Consider the following 19,468-nt stretch of genomic DNA (forward strand, 5'->3'; position numbering starts at 1 on the left):
CAAATAAGAAATAGATCTTCGCTATTCAAGTCATGATTCTTGTTCTACATTCAATGACTTTTTCAGTGATCCTGGACCCAACAAATGGATAACCAGTCAAAAGTAACCAGCCAAGCCTGACTTTTCATCTATTTTTGTATCAGTGGCACTAGTGTACAGCTTCTTACGTAAGGTTCGCACTCTACAGCATTCATATTGGACACATACTGGATTGTAACCATGCAATCACAAGACTAACTTTACCACACTAAATCACAAGTAACTCCACAGCTTTATTTTGGTGAGGAAACGGGTCTCAACCCATCAATATGCCATTTGATATTTAAAACTCAAAGAATCCAGACTGAGGAATAAAGAAAAATCCCAAAATACAAACAAAAAAAGGCTCTTGCAATGCTGTGAGTGCACATGGAAGGCCACAAAAATAAAATAAAAGCCATCAGACACCTCAGTTGTTTCCTGATCTCAGAGCCACTGTTCCTGTGTACACAAGATTTTCAAATCTCAGATAATGCACAGTCACATTTTACTTCCTTTACCTCACCCTCAGTGCCCAAGCACTTAGGCAATCACTGTGGTTCAGTTCTTTTCTTGGTCTGTTAAAAGACCAAGAATTGAGGCAGTAGATAGTTTAAGAATGCTTGCTATGTTGTCTGAAAAATAACTTGGTTAAATGCTACTTCTTAATCAAGAACAACAAAGCAAACAAAAACAACAACAGAAATGGTCTAAGGAAATAAGCCTCAGATAAGCCTTCAGATGTTTAGGCTACTTCTTTTCTTTTGCTATATGTAAAGAAAGTTACAGATGAAACAAAGCTAAGACACAAAAATTCCAAATTAGGACATTCGGCAGCATCAACAATAAAATTATAAGCATATCATTAAAGGAAACCAAGTATTTCACTTGAAAAGACGCAAATACAGGAAAATAAAAATAGGCTTTTCAAAAGCGTTTCCTCCTTCATTTCTTTCTTCTAAAAGACCCAAATACCTTGAAAAATTCTGAGCTGTATTTTTCTTTGGATAGACTTTCAATGCTACAATCCCCTTAGCATTTTCCCAATGAGTTCTATTTTCGAGGGCTGCAAGCATGTACAGATGAAGCTCCCCAGGCTTCACAGGGAGTAGATGAGCCTACTGCTTAAGAACCTGCAATCCATTCTGTCTTGAAAGCCTCACACAAATTACATTTTTTCCACCACATAGGTACGTAGCAGTAGTCCCATTCTGTTTTCACCACTGCCACATGCAACAAAGCCCATAAAGCAGGAGAAGTAGTCTAAATTAAAGGCAAATTTCTCTTTGATCTGTACTGTTGGGGCCTATTCTTCATTTATACAGGAGCTGTTTTACAGCTGCAGCACAGAAGTTAGGAGCAGAGGCCTTGTTCATGCATGGCTGCCTACCTGCATGAAGCACCGTTTGACTTCCTTTGCTTTTTTGTTATCTCAAGCTTAAATAGGATAAAGTTTCTCTCTTACCCTTCTACCCCAGAAGGCTTACTCCATCACATTCTTATTTAAACACCTCCCCACTAATTTCCACATACGTTTCTTTTGGTGCAGGAAAAAATAGATCTTTATTTTTTAAATACAGTTTCATTTAATTCACATATACTATTTTAATAGCTCTCCCATGCAACTGTTTCTCACTGGGAACCTGTATAGCTCTAGGGAACTGGCAGTGACTTTTAGCTTTTCCAAGTCAGCGATTCAGATGTAACCAGAGCCACTGATGACTGAGAATGAATGAAAACTGTTTGATAGTCCGTGTGAAATAAGGTAATGATTTGACTCCAGTTGCAATATGACAGATTACTGGGAGAACTATTCAGTGCTTTCTTGGGCCTTTTGGGAAAAGGAGCCAGAAAATTAGCTTCTGCAAATTATTATTCATGCTAGAGACATCAGGCATGCAAGAGTGTAGCCCTTATTATCAGCGTACCATTTTTTCATGGCCAATTATGGAGATTTCAGAGTTTTTTTCCAATTAAGTTCTATCAGTTTGATATTCTGGAGGGTGTTTACCATGTTCTGCTTTAGACTGAGAAATCTCTTTAAGCTTCATCTATTATCCAGGGGAGGGAAGGAAAGAGACGGAGGGAGATAATTCTGAATTATTTTTTAGAGCCTTAGTGGAAGGGAGATGCTCTAAATTCCCTGTCTATAGGGACTGTCTTGGTAGCATAACCTTTACAAGGCTAAAATCTCAGTCTGTAACCTTCACCCTCATGCCTCCTGCAAGTATTCAGAATGACTACCAATAAATACATCAGACCACTAAGTTCAGATAGAAGCCCTTTAGCACAGCAGTTAGGGCTCTACTCTGCAATAAATTTCAGATTCAGCAAGTCCAAACTGGACATTTTGCTTAGGATCTCTGGCAAAAATATTATTTTCACCTCATGTTCCTGTTCTGATCAGCATATATTTTTAAACCTCTCACTCTCGGTGAATAAAACTGGCTTTTAAACATCAACAGTATTAAACAACATACGCAGGACTTTTTCTTCCCCCTCTTCCTCCATCCATATAAGGGAGAAGTAAGTTGCAAAGCAAATCAGTGTTTGTAGCATAGTACTGTTCTCATAGATCACAAAATCCTGCAGGCTTTGAAGAACAGATGCACTGATTCAGCTAAAATTAAAGCATAAGACCAGGACAAATGGAATACACACACATTCTTTAGATTTCTATATGCTTTTTCCCATTCTCCTATTAATTCCTACTAAGGAAAAGTAACCAGCAAGGAGCTTCTTTTCTTCATAATTACTTTGCCAAGCTATGTACCAATATAGGGATATTTGGGTTGTTTTCCGTGTGAGGTTTGTAATGAACTACCTCTGGTAACAAACTAATGAGGCTGTCGAAAAGTACAACAAAACAGTTCTACAATTTACATGCGCAGCATAGCACGTAATGTATCTTTTTATATATTTTGAATAGATTCTGCTTTTCTCAGCATTATATGAAGAAGAAAAGGTAGGAACATCTCTGCTTAATGTCATGCAAGGAAAAAGCAGAATGAGATGAGAGATTTCCCAGGGAATGAAAAGACTCAGAAAGAAACCAAATGGCCTATTTTTGTCCATAACAACAGAAGGAAGAAGGAGGAAGCAAAGGAAGCAATGCACAGCTAATACCTGGTTACTGAGCACTTCCCTGGTTTTCTGGCAAACTGCTTTGTTTGTGTGACCTTCTGTGTCATTCTTTCAATCCCAATCTCCTGTTACTTCACATAAGGGCAGAGGATGCAGGACTACATTCTGAGCAACAGTGCCAGCTGATTTTCTGCTTTTTTCCTTTCCTGGCATTCAATACTAAATTGGCAGTAAGCTTTATTAACTTCTAAAGCTTTCAAATATTGAAAGCAGCTGTTTGAAATCCATTGCAGTCCCCAATCCCATAGAAGAATTTAATGCTGTATAATAATCCACAAATTAGTAGGTGTAATGCATCATCTTCTATTATAGCTGTCATTTCTGGAGGGTTCTGTTTCAGTGCTAAAAGGCAGTCAGAACGTACAGGAGAGTGCACACCACAGAACCTTCCAATGGAATGGCTCTGAAAGCACAGGCAGCTCTTTCTGCAAGGGTAAAGCTTTGAGATTCTGCCTGAGCAAGGAGAAATAAAAGCAGCAGAAGAGCTGTCGCTTTATCAAGGGGCTAATCAGATGACTGGGAGCAAAGTAGGCTAGGTGGGAAGTCACATCAACTAGTATTACACTGAACATTAGAATGCCATTAGACAGTTAAAGGGTTAAAATTAACACAGATCAGGTCATTGTGCCGTTATTTAAGCAAACAGAGAATCTACACTTCTTTTGATAACAGAGTGAACAAAACACGTGCCTTGTAACTTCGCCATGGTAGGAAATTGATAATAAAGTTGTTACATACCAAGGCAGTCACACCTCACAGTTCTCAATGTCTGTCCAACACGAAGTATGGGGAGGAAGGACCTCTGGTCAGGTGTCAGTTCTAGCTTTCTGAAACTGTCTGCTGGTTCCTGGAAGACTAGATGCAATGCATACAGGTGATGGATGGAAGTTATCCACAGCTTATCCAGGGATCGCTAGGGTAGCATATGGCAAAATACTCTGAGAGCAAAGAGAGCAGGTGAATGGAAACCAGTTCTTTACATAGACTGGAAGCAGTCCAAGGAAAAGAAGGCGGAGCTGCAGCAACACTTGGCCAAGACACCTCAACAGTGTGATTCACAAGTCAAGACAGCTTGGGACTCATTCCTACATCCCTCCCTCCTCAAGATTTTTTTCTGCTCCTAAGCTCAGCTGCTGCAGCTCATAGCTGTGCTGTCAGGTAGAAAGTGCTGCTTTCTCTCTCTGAATGTACCAGATGATAATGCAAGCAGTTCAGCAGTTGCCATATGTACAGTTATACAGTCTATAGGTAAACAGAGGTTAAACAGATGTTTTATATGGAAGATTACCATGATAGAAAGAAAATCTACGATAAATGGAAAATACTCACCAATGTTGAAGGTTTGCAGTAAACTACACAAAGGAGTGATCTCTAGAGATAGAAATCCTACCTTAGTGCTAATCAGCCCTTAAATGAGATCTTCTGGTAGCACAGCTGAATTGCCTTCACCTGTGCTCCCACAGCTGACTCATTGCTTGCCTCAGGTGGTCAATCAGAGGTTCAGGCTGTGATCAACATTTCCCATACACCATACAAGTAATGTAGTCATCCCAGCAAGGCAAGCAGCTAAGGGTTAGGGGCCCTAACAATTGCTAAAACACTACCCACCTCTGCTTGCAAACAGGGTACACCAGATTAGATGCACTGCATTTAGTCGGGGATAGAAATACAAAGCACTGAATGACACAGCTTTACAGCATGAAAATACAGGGGAATGAGTAGTTCCTACTCCAAGACCTAGCTGCACCTCAAAACTAAGTTTGAATCAGAAAATTCATCTTAGGCCCCTCCCAGTGCCTTGGAGGTTTTGTCAGCACCAGGCTGCCGCCAGAAACTTGCTCAGAGGAGAAGTAGCTAGATAAGTACAAGAGTTCAGTGTCCAACGGGCTTCTGTCCCAGAAGCAGCAATTCCCTAACCCATGGTCGGAAACAGCCATTGCTTGCAGGAACAGAGCTGGTTCTTACACTGATTTTAAACGCTACCGCTTATCATTTGATATCTTGGCACTAACAGGCCCTTTTGGTGAAATGTTTTTTCTTGTTTGTTTCTTTTGGTTTCTTGCCCTACACTGCAAAGTTTGGAATCAGTTATTAAAGAAATAAGGAATACTGTATAAAAATAATGGGAAAAGACTTTCAAATTCTTGTAATGATCATGAGAGCAGTAAGGCAAGGCAGCTTTACTGTACTTAATTATGCTACTAGTCATGCCCAACTGTATCACCTAATGACCCTTTGTACTAGTAGGAGAAAGGTGAGCACTTTCAGAGGAGAATTTATCCTACACTAGGCTAGAACACATCATTCTCAGGAAGTGTTTATATCTCTGTGTAAATCAGTTTAAACAAGCTCCTGGCTTAAGGGCTGCTATAATTAGATAAAGCAAGCGTCATACTATTTTTACATTCCTCAAATGAACCATGCTTTGCAGGAAAATCAGCAACCACAGCTGCTTGGAACACTGAGACAACCTCAGATCACGGTTACAAGCACTGGTCATCTCAGACTATGCAAAAAGTAATTTCTCAAGTGACAGTAAGTTCATCTTAAATAAATATTCAGTGAGTTATAGAATCTAGCAAGTATTGAATAAAAAAACCTTGTAAAACATGCTTGTAAAATGCTTGTTATTTTTTATGGCTCATCCAATCCTCTATAAGCTATTTACAATGTCTTCTAATTTAGAGTGCATGCAGTCTCCACCTGGTAACCCATGCTTCTGAAGATTCATATGAGGGATTACTCAAAGTATGAACACTTCCACCATAGCAAAAACAATTTGGTGCAGCAACATTATCCGGCATGACTTTCATCATTAATTCCTTAGGAAAATACTCATCTAACACAAGATACGGTGAGGCACAGCTGAAGCGTACACACGTTCTGTGGACAGATGTTCCCCACAGGAGCACAGACCCTGAGAGGCTGTGTTAGCAGGCATCACTTTTGCTACTTCATGAGAAAGCGAGGAATAACTTTCTATGTAGATGCTTTGGAAATGTGCCTGACTGAGACTCAAGAAGACCAACTAACGTCCCAGCAGAGAAAAAAATTAAATGAGAACAGATGGACTAATTCAGCATTTTCAAGCAGCGAAATCCAAACGTGAAAGAAACCTGGCCGACTACAGATGACGAGGCCTGTCTCAGTTCAGTGTTCAAGCAGTAACAGCAGGCTCTTGATTTTTTGTTTTTATTTTCCTCCATCAAATTAATCTTCTTGAGGAGGCTGGCATTTCAGTGGGTTTGAAGCTTCCCCCTCTAGGGGCTTCAGATTCAAATCAAAATTCTATGTACCGCTCACTAGACTTGTTGCTCTCAGTCTGTTCAAGAAAATTCAAGCAACGCACACAGTTTGTTATTTACATGTGCCAATATTATCTGCTGGGAAAAGGTCAGGGTAGAAGAAAAAGTTTTCATAGGTCAGCCTTGAAGTGCCCTTCCGGAGGTGTACAGATATTTAAGCAGCTCTTCAACATTGCTACCTTTGAGCACAAGCTGATCACCCACTATTTAATGAATGCTGCATTTGGATCTTAACTAAACTTAACTGAAAATAAAACCAAGAAGAAAAAATAGCTACCAAACTCAATTTCACTTGCCAAAGACCCCCACCACGTAGACATCATCTATTTGTGTAGTCCAGCAATACATACAAGATGATGTTCTCTTGAAATACTGGACAACTTCAACATTCAGACCAGTGGGTTTTTACCTGGAAAGAGAAAACATCTGGGGAATCTGAAGCATCTTGCAATTCCTACATTAGAGGAGTAAAAATGTTTAAAAAATTCATATACTTTCAAGATGCCGCCTTGCAACACTGGGGCCCAGAGTTCGAATCCCCCCTGTGGCACAAGTGGTAGAAGTGCCGCTCTGCTACACAGAGGCTCGAATCCCAGGGGCTGGACTCGATGATCTCTAAGGTCCCTTCCAACCCGCACGAAACTATGAAACTATGAAACTACAAAACTATGAATTGTAGCAGTTTGGAACTTCTTATTTAAAATCACAGTAGGTTTTCTGAGAGAACACACAGCTTTAGTTATCCTCACATAGCAATCTTTCTGTTAACTTCTTGGTTCCCTTCAAAATGCAAAGCACTGCATGTTTTGAGATGGAACCTTTCTTTTCTTTTGCTGCCAATACTGTTAATAAACTAAAACTAAGTTATTTCCATGTGAGGCTTTTTGATCAAAGCCAGGTAGGCTACTTAGGAAAAGGTAGGCAGAATAGATAGCAGCATTTTAAGCATGTGTCAGAACACATGATTAAATTGAGATTATTTGACTTCCATCAAGTGTCCTGGGATGTACTGTCTTAATAAGGGTAATTAACGTTTCTTTTGCCTGATCTCTTCATGTAGTTTCTTTTGCAATTTTTGAGCCCCAAAAGGATCAGTATTTGTTTATCCATAACGTAGTGTTCATTATTTCATTCTCTAATGATACATACAGTTCTTTACTTTGGATTGTTTACACAGACAAAACTTTGTCTCTGCACAGACTCCTTCCCCTCACAACTTCTGAAACACCAAATCCCAGTCATCAGAGTAATACCTTTAAAATATAATAACATGCAAAAAGCAACAAAAGTAAAAAAAAAAACCCACCCTCCCTCCTCCCCCCCCCCCCCCCCCCAACTTTATATGTCTGACTTTTAAGATATCTTACATTAGATCTGTTTTCAAGGCAACCAATACAAAGGAAAATATAGCACAAGGATATGCTGTTTATATGAGCAATCTTCAAACTCCTGTCACTCTGCTCTTCCTATTGTAAACTACCCTAAGTTACTAGAGCCTATGCTATTGTACTTTGCCTGCAGGGCAGGCTCCTTCCTTGGATATATCTTACAGCAGAGAAGGAGTCCCTCAAGCAGGAAGACAACTTGTCTCTAGAGAAGCTGCACATTGGCTCGTTGGTCAATTCTGTCATATTCTTAGAGTTTAGCAGTAACACAGACTTTTGGAATTCCAATTCTGCCTAAATTAGGAAGAGAAAAAGCTCTGCAGAAGCATTACCAGGATTTGCTTCTTCCCCTGCCAAATTGGCTCTTTCCACCCAACAACTGCTCATAGCTGATTAATTGTTCATGGCTGAGGTGAATGAAAGAACAGAGGAAAATGGACTTACTCGCTCTTAGTATTAATCTCTGAAGAAGAGAGACACAAACTGAGACTGATTGGCCAAAGTAAATTTTGACTTAGCTTTCATAAACAGTAGAATATATGCTTTCAGCGGCCTTTCAGTTCTACTGGTTCAGATCCGATTATCTTTTGTTCCCTCTTCTTATGACTCACACAAGAAAACTGTGTATGCTGACAGAAGTTCTATTTATCTTTAATAAAAATAAATAAATAATAATAATTAGTGAAGGAAAATAGGAAAAAAATAATCCCTTTCTTTGTTAGAGCTCTTCATTAATTATGTTTGCTTATGTTAATTTTGATTATACAGCAATGACTGTAGTTGCAAGATAAATTTGCTTTGCAGGCAGGCTAGTAAATACAATTATAAAGCTCTACAGAAAGGGGAGAACTACATCCGTCTTAAGGTAGGGCAGTTATGTTTTGTTCAGGCAGATGTCCTTAGCTCCACACACAAAAAAAACCAAAACAACACATCATTTGAGATAGTAAATCACTCACTGAATTTAACTGAACAGGAGATACAGTTTCCTATGCATGTGAACTGAGTAATTTAAGCCAGAGCTGTCATTAACTTATGTTTAGGTAACCGAGAGCTTAAAAGACTAACACAAGTGACAGAAAAGAATGTTCACTGTCAAGTGGTACAACTCAGAAAAGAGACAACTGAGTCAAACTCCAAGGCCATCTACTTTGGTGTAAAGGATATTTAGCTAGGATAAAATAGAGTCATTTTATAACACAGGGTTGGGCTGTGAACTGTTACCTGTTCTTAATCTCCATGTTATAGTAACTTAAACCATTGAGTATTGATTTTGAACAGTTTGGCAGTATTGGTGAGATAAGCTTACCTGACAAACTGTTTGGGGTTTAGAGCGCAGGTGGGCAGAATTTTGTCGTAAGAGAATATTTGAATCATTCAAGAATGCAATCAATGCTTCCATTCAAATGCAAAAGGGGAAGAGAAGAAATCTTGTTTTCCTGACTCAATGGAAAAATGCTTAAAGTGATAAGCAAAACCAAAATTTGAAATATTAGATTTAGTATTAGATTTAAATGGAAAAATGTTACAATTCTATGTAAGTTTTTCACCCCGTTAAAGAGAAGCTGAAAAAGCCAGCTCAGATAAAAGAAATACTATGCATTAGTCTGAGAACAAAAAAAGAATAAAAAGTATAGCGAGAACCATTTTGACTTTTCCCAAACTGTTTTTAATCTTCCTTCCTTCCCTAAAATGAACAGGCCAGCAGAATAACAATTACATTCACTAAAAGCATTGTTGTCATAGGGTTAGTCACTTAGTTTTGAGTCAAAATACCCTGATTGTTAGTTTGCTTTGTTCCAGTCACTGGTATCTTTCAGTGGGCTGTACAGAAACTCCTGCTGGTTGGAACGGCTACATCCCCTCAGATATTTACATTTTCATTAAGAACGTATTATATTAGCATTACCACAGATACGTTTTCAAATGTAAGACTAGCAAAATGGTTAGTGATAAATCAGTAGAGCAATAAAACACAAGGAAGATAAAATTGGAAGGCTCACAAATAGTAGATTACAATCAGTAACAGCACAATCAAACATCACTGTGTTCCTGATTTCAAACAGCCCTATTCTAGCTGTGCTCATTACTCACTATTCATCAGTGGTTCCCTACTTTCACTGAAGATTTTAGGGACTGACATTCTTACACTGTTATTTATAACATCAATAAGAAGTATGAGGGAGAATGGTTTTCACTTATGCTGTGTGCTGAGCACTGCTAGACCAAAATCCATTTAGATGATGCTTTTCTTCCTGCAAATTATCTTGTTAACACATCATCAAAATTAGCAACACAAAAAAGTTTTCGAATTCCACTGTTTTTCATTATTGAATCTGTTGTTTACTGATTGTTTACATCATGATCACTAATCTTCAGCACTGATTCCAAAGTACACTTCACCACTCCTACACTTATGTGAACCATAATGGTAGAAACCACGTAGAAGAGAGCTTTGGTTCAGATTCGTGAAGAGCAGCCAACCTCAGGAAGAAAAGTCACAATTCAATCTAGGTGCCTAGTAATTAAGTACCAAGCACAGGGAACCTTTAATGACTAAAATAAAATAATTAAGTTAAAATCAAATTGTTAAGTCAATGCTTAACAACAAGAAGTTACAAGTAACTGATAAGTCATCTAACAAAAAAAAAAAATATGATGTGGCATCACCCCTACAAGGCAGAGTCAAAACATCAGTCCATAGAATGGCAACATGAATTTCCCATCAAATAAAGTTCAAGATGCAATCCTCAGCAGGTAAAGGGATATATACACTGTCTTTTGGGAAAGGAAAGGGGCGATCCTTCCAGACTTCTCAGAACAAGGACAACTATCAACTCTGGCTGCTACATAGTAACACTGAATGAGTTGAAGGCTCTGACTTCCGGGCCAGGAACAGAGAGATTCTCTTGCAGTATGATTACACCAGGCACCATACTGGTTTGAAGACTGCATAGCATGTTGTCAACCTTGGCTAGACTGTTCTACTACTTTTACACTATAGGCCAGTTGTCACAGAATCACCAGGGCTGGGAAAGACCTCTAAGATCATCCAGTGCAAGTGCCCCCCTATCACCGTGTCCCCCAGTACAACATCTAAATGTTTCTTAACACTTCCATGGACAGTGACTCCACCAACTCCCTGGCCAGCCCATTCCAGCACCTGACCACTCTCTCAGACAAGTATTTCCTTATGTCCAACTTGAATCTCCCCAGGTGCAACCTGAGACCCTTCCCTGTATCCCTATCAGTAGTTGCATGGGAGAAGAGGCCAATTCCCACCTCACCACAGTCTCCCTTCAGGTATTTGTAGAAAGTGATAAGGTCTCCCGTAAGCCTCCTCTTCTCTAAACCAGCACCTTCCATTTACTCAGGCCAGTGAAAGATAAGCTGCAGGGGCAGTTTTCTTAGCAACATCACCATCAATGCTGCTATGAAACAGTGGGATAGCCCTACTGACGCAGATTTTAATGCCATGCAGAGCATGACACGCAGGCTCTTGTTCATGGCTAATGGTGGTGGCTACACATTGGAAAAAAAAGTGGTTTTAGTTGAAAATTTGCTCTATCAAGTAGGGTTATTTTGCTCTTTGCATCTGTTATAACTTCAATGGAAATAAACTGGAGGGGTTATTTTTGCAGCAACCTATGTAGACACAGGTTAGGGTGTAGATAGAAGACCTTAGAGAATACGTAATTTAAGCTTATCTTGACAGATGAAGCTTCAACATCCTTTTTACCCTTCCTTCTTAAAGTTAAGCACTGGCTTAAATGCATTCCTGGATCTAGAACTGATGGAACAAATGACTCATTTAACTCCAGGGAATCCATAGTAGATTCAGAATTGAAAACTACTTTCATAAGTTGCTGGACTGTGAATCAGTGACAAATTTATCTTCTCCCTGTGCAACAGTGAAGCACTTGATGCTTATCTGATTTAACACAAGCCATGCTAAATACTGTATCTAAAACAGAACATATAAATGGTGGATGAGGAACAGAAAATAGAGAAAAGGGCTATGAGAAAGAAGAATTAGGGATGACATTTTATGTCTTTTAAAAGCCTGACCTTTTGAAAATATCACTGTGTACATTTTAAATATTAATAAAGGCACTAGCTGTTAGAAGGCACAGGGCTGTTGTTGTGAGGTGACCTTTTATTGAAGTAAAAGAAAATTGACAGTTTTATTAGCCATAGAATACTGCAAATAGAAGCTACAGGGGGGAAAAAAAGCAAGTAAAAAAGCTGTCATTCTAATTAGCTACATTCTGTAAATTAATCTGAGGATGTGGTCATGTCTAAATATTGCTGTAGGTCCTCCTGCATCTCAGCCCAGACATTCCAAATAGCTTCAGAGTGAGACAGAACACCATTTCCCAGATCATTTATTTAAAGATACACTGTTACCAGTGAAAAGAACAAGAATACTGGGACAAAAACCAACAGGATTTTCTTGACTCAATAACTGACACCTTCTGTGTGCTCCCACAGGCATCCTCCCTTACACCAAAAATTCTCAGGAATAATCAACGTTAAAAAAGACCCTTATTGAAATGACTTAGATTTATTCAGACTAGAACTTTGGTGTTACACGATTAGGAAAGAAAGCACTCCTTCACAGGCTCATCCCAAACCACTTGTTTTTCAATAGTACCAAAACAGAAGGGTTGACTTCTAATTTGTTTTTGCTGGTGATAATCACAAGGGTTCCACTGTCTGTGATACAAGGCCAGTTGATAAAGCACAGCTGTGTAACCTTGATTGAAACTTGAGAAAATTATTAAGTTGTGAAAATGAGATGTGAAAAACAAATGGAGACGGTCACCCAGGATAAGAAAGGTAAGATTGTAGGCAAATGTGGGATTCTTGAGATAGAACACTTAGCAGCTCAAGGACTTGAGAGAAAAAAAGCCATCAACATAAAAATATATAAAGGCCTGCAGCTAAGAAACAAAACAGGATTTGTAAGTTAAAAACACTTCATCAAGGATCTCTGTTCCACAGAGAGGATGTTCTAACAGAGGTACTTCCTTCCCCATCTGATAACAACCTAACCATCTCCTTTTATCTATCAGCCATACAACCTCCAGCATTGCTTCCAGGCAGAGGTAACAAGTTTATGAAGGAGTTGATTCAGATTATACAACCCCTGGTAGAAATGAAGAAGCAGAGAAGGAGAAAAAGAATCCTTCCTTATCCTTTAGATACCTTTTACTTATAGACAACATGTTAAATAACATCTCTGCACTTCACTGCCATTTCCTTAATAGGATAAGACGTTTCATGCATTTCAGCTCCATTCAGTGTGTTTTTTCATTATTTTATAGTGCAGACCATAGGAAAAACTGTGTTTACGAATTAGATCTGGTACTGGAGTTATTAAAGGGCAAAATCTGCCCTCCCTTGAAAGAGGGACAGATGTCACTGTCTGCATAAATGTGGCATTTCAGGATTTCAGCATAGGATTTAGAGTTGATGTGTCCTCACATAAAGCTAGCTCTTGGACACTGTTCCACCACTAAGGTTATCAGAAGAGATAAATTGCGTGGATGAATAGGGAGCTATTCTTGAGGCTCCAGCAGAAAAGGAGAATCTACCTCCTGTGGAAGAAGGGATGGGCAGCTCAGAAAGAGTACAGAGAAGCTGTTAAATGTGTAGAGAGAAAATCAGAAAGGCAACAGCCCAGCTTGAACTCAATCTGGCCGCTGGAGTCAAAAGGAACAAGAAGCTCTTTTACAAATACATCAACAATAAGAGGAGGACTAAGAAGAATCTCCATTCTTTACTGTATGAAGCTGGGAATGCGAGCACTGAGGATAAAGAAAAGGCAGAGCTTCAGAATGCCTTCTTTACATCTGTCGTTAAAGGTCAGACCGGTTATCTTCAGGGTACTCCACTCTCTGACCTGGTAGTCTCGGCTGGGCAGCAGACTGAACTCCCCAAGATTCAGGAGGACACAGTCAGAGACCCACTGCTCCAACTGGACTGCCACAAGTCCACGGGGCTGGATGAGATTCACCCCATAACGCTGAGGGAACTGGCAGAGGTGATAGCAGAGCTGCTTTCCATCATCTATCAGAGCTCTTTGTTGACTGGTGAGGTCCCTTAAGACTGGAGGCTTGCCAGCGTGATTCCCATCTACAAGAAAGGTTGTAAGGAGGTCCTGGGAAACTACAGGCCTGTTAGCCTGACCATGGTGTTAGGGAAGGTTATGGAGGAGACTGTCTTAAGGAAGATCATGCAGCATTTGTGGGACAACTGGGAGATCAGGCCTAGCCAAAAAAAATAAATAAAAATAAAATTAAAAAATTGATGATTTTCTGAAGTATAATTAATTTTCAGGGTTTTTTTGTTTTGTTTTGTTTTTAAAAGATTTTATTTCATTCTTTGGCAGGACAAAACATCAACCTATATTTGTTCAGAGAAGCAGGCAGGAAAGGAAAGCTAAGCCTCAAACAAATATTTCTTCTGTATGCCACAGTTTAATCAGTTAATTCATGTAGGGACGTGAATGTGAGATTAAGTACAAGCTAAAAAATATGACCAGGAAACCACAAATAAATCAAATGGGAGGGAAAAGACAGCAAAACATTTGTAAGCAGATTTATAAATGTTACCTGAAAAATAATCCAGGTCAGCTCTGCGTATTCATCTATTTTTAAATGTCCAAAGTATTTTAGACATATGAAAAACATAGAAACATTAAAAGCACACACATTTATCCTCTTCATATTTAGTTAGAATTAAAAGGTACCTATTTTCATCCTGCCTCTTTTGCCTCTGTACTGACAGAGTTTAGGGTGCCTTGAGGGTACTATTACTTTACAATAAGGTGCAACAGCCACAAAAGGCAAATACATCACTGATGAAGCTGAGGACAGAACTAGCATGCATATGAAGGACAAAAGACTTGGCAACCACCACTGAAACACCACACACAAAAGGTCATGCCCCTTTTTGGTGTATGCTTAAACAGGAATTAACAGTTGTGATACCTACTGATGTAAATGGAAGTAGTTCTCTGACCTCAGTAGATTTTAGGTTTATTACCAATTAACTATCCAGAATCTAAAGGTTATAAGCATTTCCCTTTCTTTTTTTTCCTTTCTTTCTTGGGGGAGGGGATGGAGGAAAGGGGGAAGAATCTATCATAGTACTTAGATATCTCACATAAAACAAAAACTTTTTATTATTAAAAGAGAGTAATTGCCAGTTAGTAGTTAATATGTCATTCTGTGGTGGAATAACTAAACTACTGCTGAACGAGATCTTTGTCCTTCCTCAATGCAGAAGAGTAAACATTCAAAAGTTACCATATTCACAAAGCTGCACCATGAATGACAGAGTTATTTAGGGATGAAAGGAAAAAAGCAGACTAAAAAGCAAACTGCTAGAGAACAATTTACGGTAACAGGAATGAAACCTTCACAAAAAGAAGTTGCTATAGCAAGTTCCCTTGACTAGCTTCTATAATCTCAAAAAGAAAGATGTAAACCTTGGAGGTCCTGGAGACACTCAGTAGGCTGGAGAATATTCTTTCACAAAAGGAATTAAGTTTATTTCATACAAAACAACAAAGCACAATCATTCCAATAAGATTTTCTTGGTCTGTCAATAACTAAGGCTGACTACTTCAAGCTGGATACAGGTAATCATCTCTTCTGAGCATCTTAGCATCTTCCATACCAATTTATATAGTTATATTTAAATAACAGCATTACACAAACTGATGCTCTTTAATGCTGCCTCTTCCCTTAGTATCAGGAAAATTACTGATTTTTAAGACTTTCTGGCCAGGGAGACACAGAAAACAATTAGAGGACAGAAGTTTAATGGGGAAATAAATTCCTCTTTACTATCAAGAAATATTTCACTTCTCTCCCATCCGTGTAGCTGTTCTGAAGCTGAAAAGTGGGCTTCTGCTGAAATACTATGGAAAGTGAAGTTACACTCCAGGGAAACGTCTAGAGATTTCAGCTTTGTCCAAAATGAAGACACAAATCATTTAACTGATATGAAGCATTCAACAGATACTCTGTTGGAATAAGAAAGCATTATATCCAGCCTATGATATGCTATCTTTTAGTGGACTCTTGCCCAGAAAATCACTTCCATTGAATCTGCTCACACATGAGCTACAAACCTGCACTAGTCCTACACACCACTAAACCTCTAAGATTATCAAAAGCAAGAAAACATCACCTCCAGCATGCTCAGCAACCAGCCAGGATGACAATCCAACCAAAATATCACTTTCAGTAAGTTTGAAAATACAACATTTATCAATTATAGGATATCTGAGGTGTGTCAAGAGAAAATATACGCATCCTAATGGTACAACAACAGAAAGAGCACAATTACCTAATAAAAAAAGCATATCCTTTTGGCAATTAGTAACACCTGTGTCAGCAGCTCAGCATAACAAGGGTGAAGAAGGAAAACGACTCTCTGGGGAGAGAAAATTCCTAATGTCTTAAAATTGGAAATAATAGTCTTTTTACCTTGAACTGCAAAGTAGTCTGGAACAGGTTGCCCAAGGAGGCTGCAGATGCCCCATCCCTGAGGGCATTCAAGGCCAGGTTGGATGTGGCACTGGGCAGCCTGGTCTGGTGGTTGGTGACCCTGCACATGGCAGGGGGGTTGAAAATGATGATTATTGTGGTCCTTTTCAACCCAGGCCATTCTATGATTTTAGCCACGTGCTAAAACGTAAGAGGAAAAAGAAAATTAATCCAGCTGATCAGAAAGAGGAAAGCCTGGAAACAAAAGGGAAGAATAAGGCTTTTTTATTAGCTTCTGAGGATTTGCATAGATAGTTAATATTTATGGAGCTTGTTGCATTTGGAGTGAATCTGAAGGTGCTTAGGCATAAATTGAAGATGCCAAAAATATACATTTTATAGTCAGCACTGACATTTTAATCAAGAGTCAGTTCTGAATTAGCACATTTCCAAGGGATGTTTCCTACCTCAACCAGAACATGGCGCACACAGCACGTTCTTGTACCAGAAATGAATGGGAAAAGACTTAGTAATCATATGGTAGGCTGGTTTGGCTCCATGACAAATGAACTGTACGTTATCTGCTAAATGCAAGAATGGAGAAGAAACAGAGAGAAGATGCTCTAGCTGCTGGCTCAAGAATTTAATGGGCAGATGTTACCGGTCAAAGGTGGTAGGTTTTTTTTGTTGTTATTGCTGTTTTTGTTGCTTTTTAGTAGTTATGCAGTTCTGCATGTTATGAATATGAGTTTTAAGCTCCCTAGTGCTTTTAGTATAGTGCTTTTCACCATAATGAAAATTCTCAGCATTAACAGCTTATCCCCCTCCTACTATAGAAGTCTCCACTGTGGTTAACCAGTTCCACAGTGCCCAACAGAACTACCAAATAACTCATTTCCTGGCTAGATGAGATTCCTTTCATTTTCTATAGTCATTTTATGGAGCAACACTAATTTAAAAGATAACTGCTTAAGTCATGACTTGCTTTGATTCAGTGCAATAAAGATAGTTCGGTAACATGGACTGCAAATTTCGGTAACATGGACTGCAAATTTTCCATATCATTGAGGCAATGAGAACCTGCAGCCATTTCTCTTCATTTTTCTTTAAGATAACAATGGCATACTTCAGCTAGGACTGTAATTTAAGGTTCTTTTTATACATCCTAGCAAACAGGCTGAACTGCCCTCTTAAGGTAGCAGTTTCTCACCCTGACAATACTGGGAACTAATTCTTATGTCTTTAAGTTACATGAGAATCTGAAACTTCACCTCTTGGAAGAAAATACTATTTTCCTATCTTTGAGGATATTACCTTAGAGATTACAAAGATTGCAGTCACCGTGATCTTACAGGAACAACAATGATGGCAAAACAAGCTCTGGAAATACTATTCAGCATCATCTAACTCTACACAGTGTGTGCACAGCCATGGGCTTAACTGCAGATCAAAAGCTGTTAAACATATGAATTTCTCCTAAGGAGTGATTTAAGTCTCTTTACAAATAGACACTGCATTTACACATTTTTACAACCGATCTATTAAGGTATCTTGACAGCTGTAGATTCAAGTATTACAGTCCTGGGCTTGTCTACTTGGAGAGGAACATAGCTCAACTGGATGGAGCTCAAAGAAGAGTCAGAAAAATAATCAGAGACCTAAAAAACACAAGCTACAGAACTGGATTTGATGAACATGAAGAAAAAAAATAAGGCAGGAGAAGATAGCAATACTCTTCAAATAAAGAACTACCAAAAGAATGAGTCCAAAATGGTGGATCAGAGAAGGAAGAAACTTGAATTACAGCAGAAAACATACAATAGAGTTTTGGAAAGACTTCAAGACCACCAGCATTAAGGAAAGGGAAGTACCTTGAGCTCCTTGGATGTCGCTTCTCTTTCTGAAGGTCAAAATGCACATTCCCCCTACTAACTTACTCAGAAACTCTTTTGTACTTCCACTACTCAAACACCATAGGAATATATTAATGTGACAGATGAAAACAGAGTTAAAAAAAATGTAAGTCATCCATGTATGTAACCTGAAAAATCAATTTCTTTTTTGAAAATAAGCAACTATTTCAAACAAAGTTAGAATAAGCAGCATCCCATAGTTGGAAACCTTTTGAAGATAGCTGAAGGTTGCCATCACTTTATTCAAGAAAAGATTAAATAAGGTGTGAAACGCAAACAAACCTAGTAACTCTCTCAGGTCTATCTCAAGTATGCTGACAGTATTCCCCACACACGCATTCTTCTGAGAGGCTGAGTTGTTGCTTGCAGTTCATATTCTCTATACATTTGCTTTTGTGTTTTGTGTGTGTACAGTGCTTCAAAAGCACTCGAGTCTTGCACACATGTACCTATGTAATCATATTCCATCTTCAAGTGCAAGCTGAGAAAACAGAAGCATTACGCAAGCAGGCAGAGAAGCAGGTAGAATACAACAGGACATAGAAATGGACTTCAGCTTTTGAAAGGTGTTATTCTTGGTTTATCAGTGCACAACTTGCACAAAAGACTCTCCCTTAGTCAGGTTGTCAGATTACCACCCCACCCACACACAGCACCCTCCCAAAAAGAAGCAATGTCAGCGGGTATTTATGCTGGTTAGGAACTTAATTACGGGCTATTTGCAAGCAGCTGGCACTCAAGGAAGAGGCCTCTAGTAACCTACTATCAACCCATTATTTTGTGTGGCATCTTCTAATTTTTCCTAGTGGTGCAAATTCGAGCTGAAATTTGAACAAATTTAATCAGTTTGCTGAAAAAAAAGTAAAATAATCACACCAGTAAATGCAGAGCAGAAAAAAAGGAGACTCTGACAGTGTCATGGCTTTATATTTCAAGTCTATTTTTTTTGTCTGCAGCTACTCGATTTCCCACTTACCCCTCCAGCAAAGGGCATTGCAAGAAACTGATTAAAATAACTCCATAAACTTGTGGCTTGTATCTGGTATGAATATATATATATATAACAAATATCAAACAAGTTGTTATTTTAGCTACTGGATACGGAGGCTGGAGGGCAGCATTCAGAAATCTTATCGTATCACAAAAGCATAACATCAAGCCAGCTAACTTCTGTATATGATGGCCACCTAATGAATTCAGAC

The 19,468-nt window shown here is 38.9% G+C and overlaps 1 protein-coding gene across 6 annotated transcripts in view; it reads right to left on the reverse strand.

The window, feature by feature from the left end:
• Nucleotides 1-19,468, reverse strand: part of SPTLC3 (serine palmitoyltransferase long chain base subunit 3) — a 281,441-nt gene that overhangs the window by 119,383 nt on the left and 142,590 nt on the right. For 4 of the 6 annotated variants that reach the window (XM_085542794.1, XM_085542797.1, XM_085542793.1 and 1 more), the window contains one exon: nt 16,354-16,554. The exons of 1 other annotated variant lie outside the window; for it this stretch is intronic. The gene's annotated coding sequence lies outside the window, so the exon portion shown is untranslated. Of the gene's footprint in view, nt 1-3,900; nt 4,052-16,353; nt 16,555-19,468 lie in introns of those variants that run through there. One more of the 6 variants, XM_085542796.1, reaches the window with a different exon arrangement.

The sequence above is a fragment of the Coturnix japonica genome, chromosome 3 (assembly GCF_054131305.1).
Source record: "Coturnix japonica strain WE chromosome 3, WE-NBRP24, whole genome shotgun sequence".
Classification (NCBI taxonomy): Eukaryota; Metazoa; Chordata; class Aves; order Galliformes; family Phasianidae; genus Coturnix; species Coturnix japonica.